Raw genomic sequence first — 13,832 nt, 5'->3', positions numbered from 1 at the left:
CTTTGAACTGGAGCTGAGTCCACCCCTGGCTAAGACAGTGCTAATTCCAGACCAGACAGCATGTATGTGTACCAACATGACACTGTGCCTGGACTAGGAAGCCTTCTAAGAAGCAGGAATTAAAGCGCAGCCACAGTTTTTAACTAATATATTGAGATTGCCTTTGAGACTAAGCTGCTGTTTCAGCAAAATACTGTAATGTGCCAAATTTGAAATATCAATTTCTGTTTGTACTGGCTTGTCTCTGCACTGCATTGCACTGCAAGACACAAACATGCTGTTAGATTCCTCACATTTGCACGCATTGTACACCCCAAATCCAGCAAGTTCAGTTGCGAAGATAAGCACTGAGCCTTTCTGCCTATCTCACACCCTGGTTCCCATGGACCGCACAGAAAAAGAAAACTGCAATTAATAATCAATGGGTGTCACTGCATGGCATCTCTATGGCAGTTAAATGTAGACTCCTGCCTCCATAGGAAGAGGGCATCCTCTTCTGTCCTGTCATACCCTGCCTCACTTACTATCTGCCTTCAACTTTTGCAGCATATGAACCAAAGATGTTACAAGCTCAGTCTGTTTCTCCACATAACCCTCCAGAAAATCCTTTAGACTCTCTTGAGGCTCTTGGGCTTTCGCACACATGAAGGAAAGGTGGCAGCTAGCGGCTCAGGGTACTTTGCTCTCTTTCTGCAAAGATAGCTGGTCTTTGGGAAAACTGCAAAGTGAGGGCCAAATGTCCAGTGGACCTAGCATCCGGTCCCAAGGTCATATGCCACAGAGCCAAGGTGCTGCTGATTCCATGTCTCACCCGCTTTCAGGATGTGGAAAGGAACCCTGTCCCCAAGTATGCAGCAGGATTAAAACTGTTGTGCTAAGCCTGACTGGATTCTGATGCCTCATATCAAAGTTCATTAGTGTTCCCAAATGGCTTTTTTACCCTCTGTTCCAAAAAGTTTTGTGTCTTCAGAGCTTAACAAGAACTCTTTAAGTGTGGCAAGAGCTATGGGATTCAGGTTGTAATTATGGCGTAGCTGGATGTCAGGGCTGTGCCAGGGTCTGTGTTAGGGTGCTTAAATCATAAATTCCCTGGGTGGTCTGGGAGCTCTTTGGCTCGTGTCTGCACGGATGAGACAATGGACTAATAAGAGAGAATTCACTGAACTGAAAACAGTGAACCAGCCTGAGATGGGGCCCTGGGCCTGGGAGAAAGTGCTGGCTAAGCCCCTAGGCACTTGCACAGCAAAACTGCTGACTAATCCGTGCAGGAGCTTTCTAGCTGGGGGTCTTGGTCTGCCCTGACATTTCCCCCAGGCAGCTCCTGCTGTGCCTGCACCAGGGTGTGTGTTTCAGCATGTTGCTTAACGTCCTGGGTGCAGAATCCGGCGTTTCTAGAGACTCACTCATGCGGTTCCTGCTGCAGAACTGGCCAACTATGTCTAGATAAAATACTTTAAAATGGTCAGTAGAAACTGTTCCTGCAGGTGCAGAAATGGTCACTTAGGACAATCTTTTGTACATAGTTAAGGTAGTTAGATGTTTGTATATTGTTTGAGACAATTGACAGCAGTGGATCATGCGTATATGGCAGTGATTATGTAAGACCATGGGACAGCTGGATTATAAGAAGTGAGCAGAACAGTAGCTGGGGGAGGTCTCACCTGATCCAGGTGAAGATGCCTTTGCAATGCCCTTGAAATGGCAATTCCTTGAAAAACAATTCCAGTCATACCCAAAGGCAAGAAACCCCTACCCTGAACCTCAAGCCTCTCCTGTCAAAGGACTTGGGACACTAATGAGCTATCACAGCTTCCCCCCTCTCACACACACAGTTTTTGAGGAAGAGCCCAACACAGTCTTAGAACCCAGGAGGAGGTTGGAAGAGGGAACACAACACCACAGAAAAGCGGTAGCCATTAGGCAGTTATGTATGCAATTTAGTGGTACCTTGCCTGTAACCTCAGTCATTAGCCCTGATTTACCTCTAGCACCAGTGTGCTTTCCAACCTGGAAACAGAGTGCATCTTAGCATCAGTTTTGGCAACAGCTATATTTTTGCTGCATCTTTTAAACTTTCTGAACCTCTTTTCCTTTCGCTCATCTACCTGCTCCTAAACCTACCTTTGTGTCTGTCCTAGTCATATCTACAAGCACCAAATGTGACTTGCTTGGCAGCAGCTAAACTAGAGCAGGAAAGTGGAAAAAGACTGCAGAAAGCCAAGCACAAATCATGATAGCTTCATTTGCTACTGCACGTTTGTCCTGAGAGAGCATGAATGCATTTGTGCTCAAAACTGACTGAAACAACCCTTTAAGGGACCTTGCCTCTTGTTGGCAGATTCTAGTGGGCTCACAGAAACTGGACTTTGTATCTTCTTTGCAAATAATTGCTTCAGAGAAACAACTGGATCCTATCTGCATCAACTCACAAGACCCTGGATATTTGATTAACTACTTGGATGGAGAAATTAACAGTAGTTTGATAAAATTCCAAAAACAACTTTCATCCATTTTTTTTTCTTCACAGCTGACAGGGCAATAGAAGGAGTTTTATAATCAGAAACAAATCACAGAAACTTGTCATTTCTGGGGGATCCTAACTAGTCTTGTTCAGCTGCAAACTGCATTTTCCGAAGAAAGCAGTGAAGATGTGTCTGGAAACCTACCCTACCAGGGCACAAGCAGTGGTGCTGAAGCTGATGCTTCTTTATATGCTGTTAACTAACTGTCAAAAAAGCTTTAGGTGATTATCATGAAAATTACCACTCAGGGCCATTGGGAGCTGCAACTGTTTTACCATGATTTCAAAAATATGTTCATTTCTCCTTGGAAATGCTGTCAACATTTTATGTGAGCCAAAACACTGAGATTTTTAGCTAAAATGCTTCATTTTTATTTGCTCATTTTTATTCAGTTTATCTTACAGATGATTTTTAGATACTTCAAAAATATACTCTAACATTAAAAACTTAGAGAGATTTTAATGTGAAGATTATTCTGAAACAAAATCAAGGTGATTTAATTCTAGTATATGGTCATGCTGCTTAATAGATAGGCATTTTTAGATTAAGCTTTCATGAATGAAGAAGAATGAAAAATGTGGATTGCAGTGAGCTCTAAATTTTTCTCACAGAAGTGATTTTAGCAGACTGTAATTATTCTCCAGGCTTATATGTTAATGCCTTTCATTGCACCCTCCAGCCCTGAAACTAGTGATTTCCTATGTGCAGACAGGAGCTCAGCTGTAGAGGGTACTTTTCTAGCATGCCACTGTTTCTAGCACTGTTTCTCCCCTTCCTGCAGGCAGGGTAGGGGACATGCGGGCGGTGTGAAGTCACGCAGGAGATGTGCACACTGAAGAGAAGTAATAGGTTTTCATTCCATCCCATGGGTCCCTATTGAGAGGTGGGTAAAGAACTCGGTGACATTATTCTCCCGCATTCATTCTCTCTGTTAAAAGACCTATGTTCTTACATGTGGACTTTTGGAAAATGGCAGAAATTAGGATGAGCTGTGTTGGGGAGAGGGGCTTTTCATACTTTTTTTACTTTATCTGCAATAACACCTTTTCTTTGCTCCAGATCTGTAGCAGGTTAATTACCTTTAGTATCAAAGACTTGAAAATATTAGCACAACCTGTTTTCTTTGGCAAAGACTGGTTTGGCACCAAAATATTTTGGCCTTGATTTATAATAAAACTGACACTATTGCAACATACTGTGTTTTCTGGTTACATGTACAATACTAATCTACCTTGTTTTCTTACTTCACCTACTTTGGGCCCATCTACCTTATTTTTTGTTCCAAAGTTTGAAAACCAGGAGACTGAGAACTAGGAAATTGTTTTTATTCAAAGGATTAATAATTAGGCATAATAGACTACTCTACACTACTCTGCCAGAAATAGTATTTAATACATACCTAAAGAAATTAATAATCATGAAAGGTTGATATGAGAAACAAAGAGTTATAGGTTGAGAAGCCAAGAATTCCTGGGCTTTAATACCTTCTCTGACCCAGAGAACTCATTTGAAGATAATCTGTTAAATTAAGACAACCAGGCTATATCTTTCCATGTTGCTTCCTCACATAGATGGTCAGCCTAAAACAGTTTTTTATTGTACAGTCCTAAATCTAAGGCCAATACCTGATCCTCACTTGTCTCTCTTTATTGAAAAATGTCTAAATGATCAGTCTTGTCCTCCCTGATAGGCCTATCTTGTGTTACTCAAAGCGTATGAGCAAGTCTATGTCAGTACAGTGGCCAAGAGTCAGAGCCTTCTGATGTGCAATTGCATATCCATTTCCCTCACGTTTCTGCTTTTAAGCTAGTCTGAAAGTGTTTAAATGTTAACAAGAACTACTTGGAAACCTGCAATGACATACCATGAATAGAACAAAGCAGCTCGTAGTGCAATTGTTCTATCTCTGGAGAGTTTACTTGTACATGAAAATGCAGCTACTAAGAGGTTAGCATAAAGCAAAACAGCATTAATTCCACATACACATAGCTATTCTACAGTTCCCAACCTGTTCACTCTCAGTATAACCCATTTGCAAAGTGGATTAAGTTAACATGGAAACAGTCATTTTTATCAAAAAGGGAGCATGAAAACATGAAACTTATTATGAGTGGTAAATTCAGAGTAGTTAATAGTTATTTCAGAAGAGCTTTTATATGCAGACAACTTTCAGACCACGTTGCATAGCTCACACTGAGTTTTCTATTCAGCCATAGCAACTAATGATCTTTCTTAAAAATGGTAGTCAGATTCTGGAGATTGAAGAATTTTTGGGAAAGGTCTTACTGTGAGGAACCATTTGAGCCCTAATTATATACACATACACACACACAAACACACACACATATATAAAAAACCTAGTATTTGTAATACCACATGTATTCCTAAGTAGCAGCAAATTCTGAAAAGGCTTACATTCCAATTGGGAAGTATTTATACCCTAAAAGCTCTCAGGTTTCATATATCAGCATTTCACTATGCTGTAGTGTCAGCGCAGAATCAGCCTTTGTCTCTGCCTATTCTAGCATCTAAGGTGATAAATTCATCTTCATAAGGAATTTCTGTCTGTTTTAATCATATCCAAATAATGTTTTGAGGTAATATATCTTCCATGAGTGGAAAAAAAAGAGTTTGCAGATATCTGCATCTATAGAAAATTTAAGGATGGCTTAGTCTCCTTTATTCATTTCTCAAAAATCATAATTAGATTCTCAAAGTCATCACATCTAGAGAATTTCCTGAACAGAATTTAGCTAGCAAAAATAAGGTTTTATAGCAAAGATAAGGTCTTATCCACCATCAGTTAAGCAAAGCAGTTATTATTGTGGAAAAGAGTAGGTTTCTGCTAAATAAATGGGAGAGGAAACATACTAAAGCTCTTGCTTGAAGAAGCAACAAAGCATCACCATGTAATCACTTGCTCATCGTATTTCCTTCTTTTTCTTCAGCACATCCATTATTGACAATGAATGCCTGAAATGTGACATTTTGCATATCAAGTTACTAAAATAAATTGTTTTAGATAGAATAAATAACCTCTGTATATACCTGAATTAAAAATCCAAAAGTAAAAATAGGAAAAGATCGATTAAAAACCTCTTTTAACCATTTCTGAGTTCCTTTTCCTTATTTTTATCTCCAGAACACTCTTTGACTTTACCTTTCCTTTCTCTCGCCCCACCTTCTTCAGACAAACACTGTGTTGCAAAACTCAAAGCAGAGAGATGTCTAGAAAAGTTTGCAATGAGCCAGAAAGCTCTTGCCACTGTCTATACTTCCTTCAGCAGATGGAAACAAGGCTTCGTCAAAGAGTAAATTTGAGAATGGATCACTTTTAACCTCTGTAGCCCCTGGAGAATGAAAGCCAACAATTTACGTTAGGTCTTCTCTTACAGCCGCTGCTAATTCTCTTAAAGCCCCTACTAATTTTCATCAAATGCCTCCTTTCAGGAGGAGGAGAAGGAAAAAAAGCTATAAAAGAGCAAGGAAAGAAAAGCTGGGAGAGAATGAGAAAAGGAAAGGATATAAAAGAAAGAAGCAGTGAAAAGTAGATGGGAGGATATGTGTAAATACTTATGTTTTATAATTTTCATATTTATTTTATATGTCTTCTGTGATGAATTCAGCTTTGTGATCTTGCATGAGTGAGGTTTATGCTTCTGTAGAAGCTGAAAGTCCTTTTAGGCAGCACTTCACTGCTACTGTCTTACCTGATTTATTAAGACTTGCTTCCCACTAACAATGCACTAGTTTGTACATTAATACGTTATTTCTATTCCTTTTTTCCCCTGTACTTGTTATGGGAAACTCATAGTTTGATCAAGGTAAAGATTACTGTATACACAGGAATGACTATTTTTCTCTCTTATGGAGAAATTGTTGAGTTTACTGATATTTTTGCAATCAGATGTACCAAAACTACATGAGCAGCTGAGATGTGCTTAAAATTGTGTTGATAGTGGTGCAAGGCAATTTGTGGTCTCAGAGCAAAACAAGCTCATTAGAATGATGTAGGGAAATTAGTCAAACCTGAACAAAACCTCATAGCGGAAGCTGTAACCTACACATAGGTTTAATCATGAAACCTATGTAAGGCCGATCCTGCTTGTCTTGACTCCAATCTCTTTTTTTCTTTATGCAGCTTTCAGATATTGCCTGAGAACTTCAAGCAAAACTCTAAAGAAAGCTGAGTCAGTCTGAGAACATGCTATTGATTTTATTGAAAAACTTTCTTGATATACCTATACATCAGCATTCATTTGATTTCTTTCTTAACCTGATTTTGTTCTAATCCTATGAATAGAGTAACTGACACCACTGCATTCTCTATATTTTACATCTCCAGCTGAATCCTGTCTCCTGGAATCACAACAGCGTCTTGTGCACTGTTGCTTTCACCTTTGGTCAGTAGAGTTGGGTGTATGCATTTGTTTTGCCTGCAGGATTACGTAAGACAGAATGTCTTAAAGTTCACATGGTTTTATTAACGTTTGCTACTGACATTTCTAGATTTCTATGGATTAAGTATAAAAAAATATGAATTTGTACTGAAGAAATACTTAAAAGACCAAATACCTAGCGGAGCTCAATGTGCCAAGAACTGCAGACGCAGAGGATTAAAGGCATTTACAATCAAAGTGTAAGATGAAGAACAATAGATGGACATAGCTATGTCACAGAGAAAATGGAAACAAGGAGACGAGAGTAGTCAGCATTATGGACAATGATCACAACAATGATTGACCATCTATTGGCAAGAGGTTTATAGGTATCATGGCATAGGATTGTCTGAAGAAGGGATTTGAAGAAGATAAATTATTGTTCTTTGTAGATATTTAGAAGGAAGACATTTATATCAACTGATATTTATGTTAATTGATGGCCTCTACATCTAAGGACTCTTTGGAATTTGTTTCTCCCTGGTCTTTTGTAGTGATGACTATTACTTATAAGAACAAAAATTGGAAGGTTGTGGTCTCGGATAACTAAATAAATGATCAGTGATCACCTTGGGAGCTTCTTTTACAAGAACGGAAAGCACAGCGTCTATTCGTTGTGCCTTATTGTCAGTGTCAATTTATATGCATTCTTTTTCATCAGACAAGTATGAGCAGCTTCATTTGCTAATTTCTTGCATGATTTTTATCAAAGGCAAAATAAGGAAAAGTAAAAGTAAGTGTTTTCAGGTGAATCTGCCTTAACTAGGTAAGTTGTTTTTTAGTGTTTTATAAGATAGAATCTTTTCTTCTGACAGGTTATTTATGTCTACAGAAACCCATAGGATATTACAATCTCCTATTTCAATATCTCCAAAATCATAAGTACACCACAGAAATCACAAGACCTGGTTCATCTCATGGAGAAATTTTTAGTTTGGAAATATAGAGTTTCATCTACTACTTAACAAAGTAAAGAATAAAGCAGTAGTAAAGAGTAATTTTTAGTACCTACAGTCCAATATATTGCAAAATAAATTATAGTAAAAATGCAAGGAGAAGAGAGCTATTTCATATGGTTCAGCTACTGTAGACACTGGTTTGCTTTTCTTCATTTCTCTTGGTATACATAATTGCATAGAGTACACAAAAAGAAGTCTGTTGCTGCAGTACATATAAAGTTAAAAATAATCCAGGTAAACAATAAATGTATCTGCTTTACTCAGCAGCTCAAGAGAAGTGCATGGCTTGCTGATTGAAGATATATGGCTTTGAAGTTATGCTTCAAAGTTAGGCAAAAGCATGTTTCAGGAAGTTTCCACTTGTCTTCTGAGTTTGTACTGGGTAATCAGATGAAGCAAAATTGTTGGTATTAAGAATATTTATTTTTTAATCTTTTGTAGAGAAGCTGAGGAGGTGGAAACAAAATAAAATCAAAAACATGGAGCAAAGATGAAGAGGTATTGGAAGGTTAGAATGTGAGAGAAGTCAGGAAGAAGTAAGAAAAAAAAACTTGCAAAGTGACAGTGAGAAATAAATCCATCTTGCCCAAGGGTGTGAAAGAGGGACGGCACTGTGCCTGTTGTTAGAGGCAGGAGAGGGCTTTGTTTTAGATTATCTTTAGGTTAAGATATAATGCCTGATGTGTGATGTAATACATAGAAAAAAAGTCTTATTTTTTCCCGTTGATTTGCAGAATCACAGTGAGATAAGCTGCTAGCTGGCTTCCATCAAACCACTTACAACTTCACATTAGCCCAGTAAAAATATGGGAAACAATTGTACAAACTGCCAGGATAGCTTATCAACATATTTTGTCATCCTCATTCTGCTAACAGTGGTGGGAAGCTCTTGGTCTGATCATTTCAAAGGCTGGTACACACACAAGCATGAATTTGGCATTCTCTTTGTTTCCTAAGGTGAGAGGATTCAGGTGTGGACAGTCGAAATGTTTATAGCAAAGGTGAACATCAACAAACAGCTAAAAACCAGTAACTTTTTCCTTTAAGCTTCTCTGAGATACTTTCTCAGAGGTAAATCCCAGCGCTAAAAGTGAAGAAATCTGTTTCCTCAAATTAGAGAATCCTGTGATTAAAATGTAGAAATTTGTAGTAGAGGTATGAGGATCAGTATGAATGAAGTTATGAATGGCAATAAAGAGACAGTTCTCTTCTGTGCTTAGTGTTTGCCTCCAACCCTCAGCTGCTGAAGAAATGACTGCTCTGGGTGCCAGGGAGCTGTTTTGCTCAATGCCATTCCTGGAGGAGTAGTGTACCCCTCTGGGAGTATAATCCCAGTGATGTGAGACTCTGAACCCCTGAGGGACTGGGCAAATGTTGCTAGTCCCAATCAGGTTGTTATTTCAGCTAAAAGCACTGCGGAAATAGCTATAGCACTGTCAAAACCTGCCTACCGGCTTACTTTTAGGCTAACACAATCCTATACCTTAGCGTAGTCTTCTTGACTGCATGCCTCTTTTCAGTATAAACTTTTTAACTTTCATTTTGCTGGTAATGGCAGCTGTGGAAAATCTTTTGCTGATAGGTAGGACCTCTAAGTATATTACTGTCCTGTTGAAATGAAACTGTGGCTAATAGAAGTACTTTAGTATGAATCTGGGACAAAGTGACCTGAAACTAGGATGATTTCATCGTCTTGCCAAATATAAATATTCTGATAAGGCCTAATATACAGGAGCTAAAAGGAGTTACCGTCTAGGTGGAGGAGCATGCTGTAGAAGCCCTCCTCAAGAGCAGAGAGGGAGCCATCTATTGAGATCTTGTCTCTGCCACCACGGAGAAGAGCACCTGTGAGGTCTCAGACTGCTCATAGCTTATTTTATTTTCCTGTCCTTGTACACAGTATGTGCTCATTAGCAAAGACTTCCGGCATGCTTGCCTCTGTCCCCTTAGTCATCTTCATCCTATAAAACAACTCTTGTAAAAAAGGTTGCAAAATTCCAGCCTCTGACAATGTGATGACTGATTCCTCACCAACAACCAGCTGCGTTTCAGCTGGACAAGCTCTGAAAACAGAAGTCTATGAGACAGGCATTTAGGAATGTAAAAACTATCACCTCAAATCATGCAGACTCCTCTCGCAAATCCGCAGCACTGGGGAGCTGAACTTTTCATAAAAAGCAAAAAACATTTCATTTTTCTCTCCTCCTTAATGAAAATTTTATAAATAATACTGTTTCATTTTTATGTGTTCTCTTACCAATTCATCAGTTTCTATTAGGGAGGAGTCAGATGAGTTATGAAAAAATTAGTTGTCCCCCAATGGCTTTTGAATTCTACATATTCCTGAGGACTAGAATATTTTTTACTCTGTTACTGAGGCTCAACCTTTAGGGCAGTGCTAGGGGGACCATGGTGTAACAGCAGTGTCCTCTAGGTACTCTCCTTCATTCACTTTGACTGTCTCAAGGGCTGCACTGGGCTCTGGCCATCACACCAGCTGGTCCATGGTGGACCACAATATTTTCCAGGCTCTCTTAAATCAAACGGTATTTTCAAATGCCTTAAGCAGAAGATATAACATGTATCTGTGACCCATTCCATGAACACTATGTACAGACAGATATGCCTGCATACAGATAAATCAGGGGAAAGATTCTGTTCTTTGCAACTATTGCCAGACCAAGGAAGCTGGCAATATAATGCTTGTCAAGTAATAGGCAAGTTAATTACAGGTCATAGCTGATCCGAAGTACTATCACAGTTTATCAAAATACAGTGATTTCTTGCTGCACACATGAACTCCCAAGAACTCACCACCTTTAACCTTTAAACATGTACATGAAATTATATAAACAGAAACCACCTGTTAAGGGATGTGTTTATGACATCCTATTGCCCGTAAACCAAAAAAATCATTATAAAATAGTTTCCAGGTACCTTTGTTTTCTTCAAGAGACCATGCAGACTCAGAATGTTTTGAGTTTAACATTTTGTGAAGAGCAGAAGATACGGAAAAAAGAGATAGGAACCTATGGCAGGGCTATACTTTAAATAATATGGACTACATCTGTTGACCATCACCTCACTTGTTTGCTATAGAGCTGTTTTACCAGTTAGCTCCAAATGATCTAAGTAAGAAGAGACTAGAGGTAGGAGAGAATGTTATTTCTGCAGCTTGTTTAGAGATAACACATTACGAGCCCTTGTCCTTAAGTCATATCCCTGATGCAAACTTCTTCTAGCTCACACTCACAAGATTAGAGCTCTGTCTTTGGTGTTGTGTCAGATACAATATAGTTTGTGGCATCCTAGTTCAAATTCCACAGCGAAAGTCTGTGTCGTCTAGAACGGTTTAATGAACTGGAGATTCTATAGGATTTTTCGAAAAAGTTTGAAGATTTTAAAGACCAAAATCATCATGATCCCATCACTTCACTTGGAGAAGAGTAGTTTCAAAATGGACAGACTAAGCGAAGAATGATTTTTCCATTAATTCATTCTAATCCAGACACACTGAGAGTTTCTCTTTCCAAAATACCACCTTTGGCACTTTCCTTGATCAAAGTGACACAGAGAGATAAAATGCCAAAATGTTTTGATAAACCTGGTCTCAAATGGAGTATAATGGGATACTTTTCCCACCCCCATCTGCTGCAGGATCTGAGAGATGAAAAAATGGAAATCTGCAGCTCTGAAGAAAAAAAGCTGAACTGAAGATGAGCTGGAGACTGTGGTGGGAACAGTTTATATTTGAAAATATGAAAAATGATCCCAAAGCAAACTAAAAAGGCTTTGCTAAACAGATTCAAGGAGAATGGTTGTTATTCAACCAGCAGACAAAAGGTCAAACTGGTACGTCAGAAATTGAAATAGGCTAGAGGCAGAAAAACGAGGCTGTGAGAGGCCTTAGAGGCAAGAGCTTATAAATACCTTTAATGTGGAAAAGTGTAATAGGGTTGAGCAAACAATTTAAACAGTGTAAGCCAGCAACACTTTGAATAGTTCTTGAGAAGGTGTAGAATTAGGGATTAGACATAGAAATTTATGAGGACAAAAACAAGATAGAGGTAATGAGATGTTAGGCTGACAATTTTTGCTATGCCTACAGAAAAGCTGTGTTGATTGTATACATGTATAACAGTAATGCAATGTTTTTCATTTCCTGGCAGCCAGAGCTCAAGCAAAGAAATGAAGACAGCTAAGGAAAAGCACTTGAAAGGAACTGAAGACTTTATTCCAATTGGAAGGAAAAAAAAGACATGTTCTTTCTTCCCTGACCTTATCAAGGGTTCTTTGCTTCTGCTAAAAGATGCACAGAAACACAAAAAAGGAGATTAAACGCTTGAATAACTGTGACCCCAGCTGTATTCTATTGTAAGAAAAGGTAAGGAGGTGATTACACAGTGTGTTATGGAATGAGGGGGTCTATACTTAGTTCTGGGCAAATAACACCAAGTAGCTAGATTTTGTCACAAGAGAGAGCTTTAGGCCTAATTCAAAGGTGTTCAGGAGTAATGAACAAGAACTCTGAAGTAAGACCTTCAAATTCTGCTATTCTTTTCCCCACAAACTTAGTCCCGTTTTATACAAGCACTTCTGAAAATGGGTTTTTCTATGTTCCAAAATAGAAATCTATGTTTAGGTATACTGGCGTACCGAAATATCCTTCCTGGAAAGCTATCTAATTTTCATATCATTGGTTTTGTCATATTCCTTAGTCTGGAAATTTTTTTTTTTAATCTTTAATGCTTACAATTTTTAACTCTTGCTTTTCTCTTATCCTAGAGAATTTTAATAATTTAAATTATTGAAAAAAGGTCAATAGTTTTTAAAAAGCTGTTATTCCAGCTGACAGTTATTTTATGAGCATGATGTCCTCAGATCTCCTGCTCAAAATGTAACAAGTGCAGACCCTTACAAAATATTCTTCTCTCAGTTTAGTTGTGACTTTGTTCTCCCCGCAAAGGCAGAACCTGTGAAACATGAGGTGTGAGCACCTCATGTAGCACTAGTCAAATCTTCATGATCACAAAACATTAATTTTGGAACTAAAACAGAAGAAACCCCTGCTAGCCCCCCTTCGCTTACATAGCAGATATTATTCTTTGTTTTTTATATTTTAAGAACGCTGACTTTTACTGACCAGTGGAGTACTGAGGCAGGGGTTTGATCGCCTAGCAAAAAATGAAGCAAAAAATTTTACAAAAATGATCTATCCTAACCTATCTATCTCCTGCTCTGGTTCTCACCGTTCTCTTACCAGGCTGTTACTCAAGATTCCTCCTGTTCCCTGGGAGCCTAACTTTGTAAAATGACTTTCTATCTAAAGATTGAGCAATATGAAGGAGATAGATAGAGCCCAGTTTTCATCCGGACTAGCATGAGCCCAATTTTCAGCTAGACTGGCATGCTTTCCAGTTTTATTGACTCATTGGCCAACGGCATGGAAATTCATATTTACGGACTTGTACCCTCTAGAGGGCATGAGTCGAGTTGCAAGCACTTTCAGCGAGTCCGTGGCCTAGTCACTAAAGTGTACATTTTGTTATACTTTACTTTCCCAGAAGAAAAGTAACAAGCTAAATGCAAATTAAAATGTACAAGTCATACACATAATATTGGAGAATTTAGAATTTGGTTCACCGTTCTGTGTCTTTTGCTGAGGAAAATTAGCCACGTTCCTATACATTCTGCCCTGGCAACATGCCCCTTTCCCATATCACCCCACTGCCAGCATGTTATTTGCACTGTATAGCACATGCATTTTGATTTGTTTGGCTTTGACCCTGTCCCTGTAATTCTTTCCAGAACTTCTCAGGCCTCAGTTTCATGCTGTTTGTTTTTCTGCAGCATAAAATATCGCTTTGGCGTCAAACTCTTCTCTCTTTGCAGCTGCAAATCTTTGGGGAAAA

The 13,832-nt window shown here is 38.7% G+C and overlaps 1 long non-coding RNA gene across 1 annotated transcript; it reads left to right on the top strand.

Moving 5' to 3' along the window:
* Positions 1–3,303: 3,303 nt before the first annotated feature.
* On the top strand, positions 3,304–7,529 carry LOC138066735 (uncharacterized). The gene is made up of 2 exons (XR_011140178.1): positions 3,304–3,405; positions 6,664–7,529. It is a non-coding gene; the product is annotated as an uncharacterized lncRNA (long non-coding RNA).
* Positions 7,530–13,832: the final 6,303 nt, after the last annotated feature.

Source organism: Struthio camelus, chromosome 3, assembly GCF_040807025.1.
Source record: "Struthio camelus isolate bStrCam1 chromosome 3, bStrCam1.hap1, whole genome shotgun sequence".
NCBI classification, from domain to species: domain Eukaryota; kingdom Metazoa; phylum Chordata; class Aves; order Struthioniformes; family Struthionidae; genus Struthio; species Struthio camelus.
Note: the sequence above shows the minus strand (reverse complement) of the source record. Positions and strands in the feature narration are given on the sequence as shown.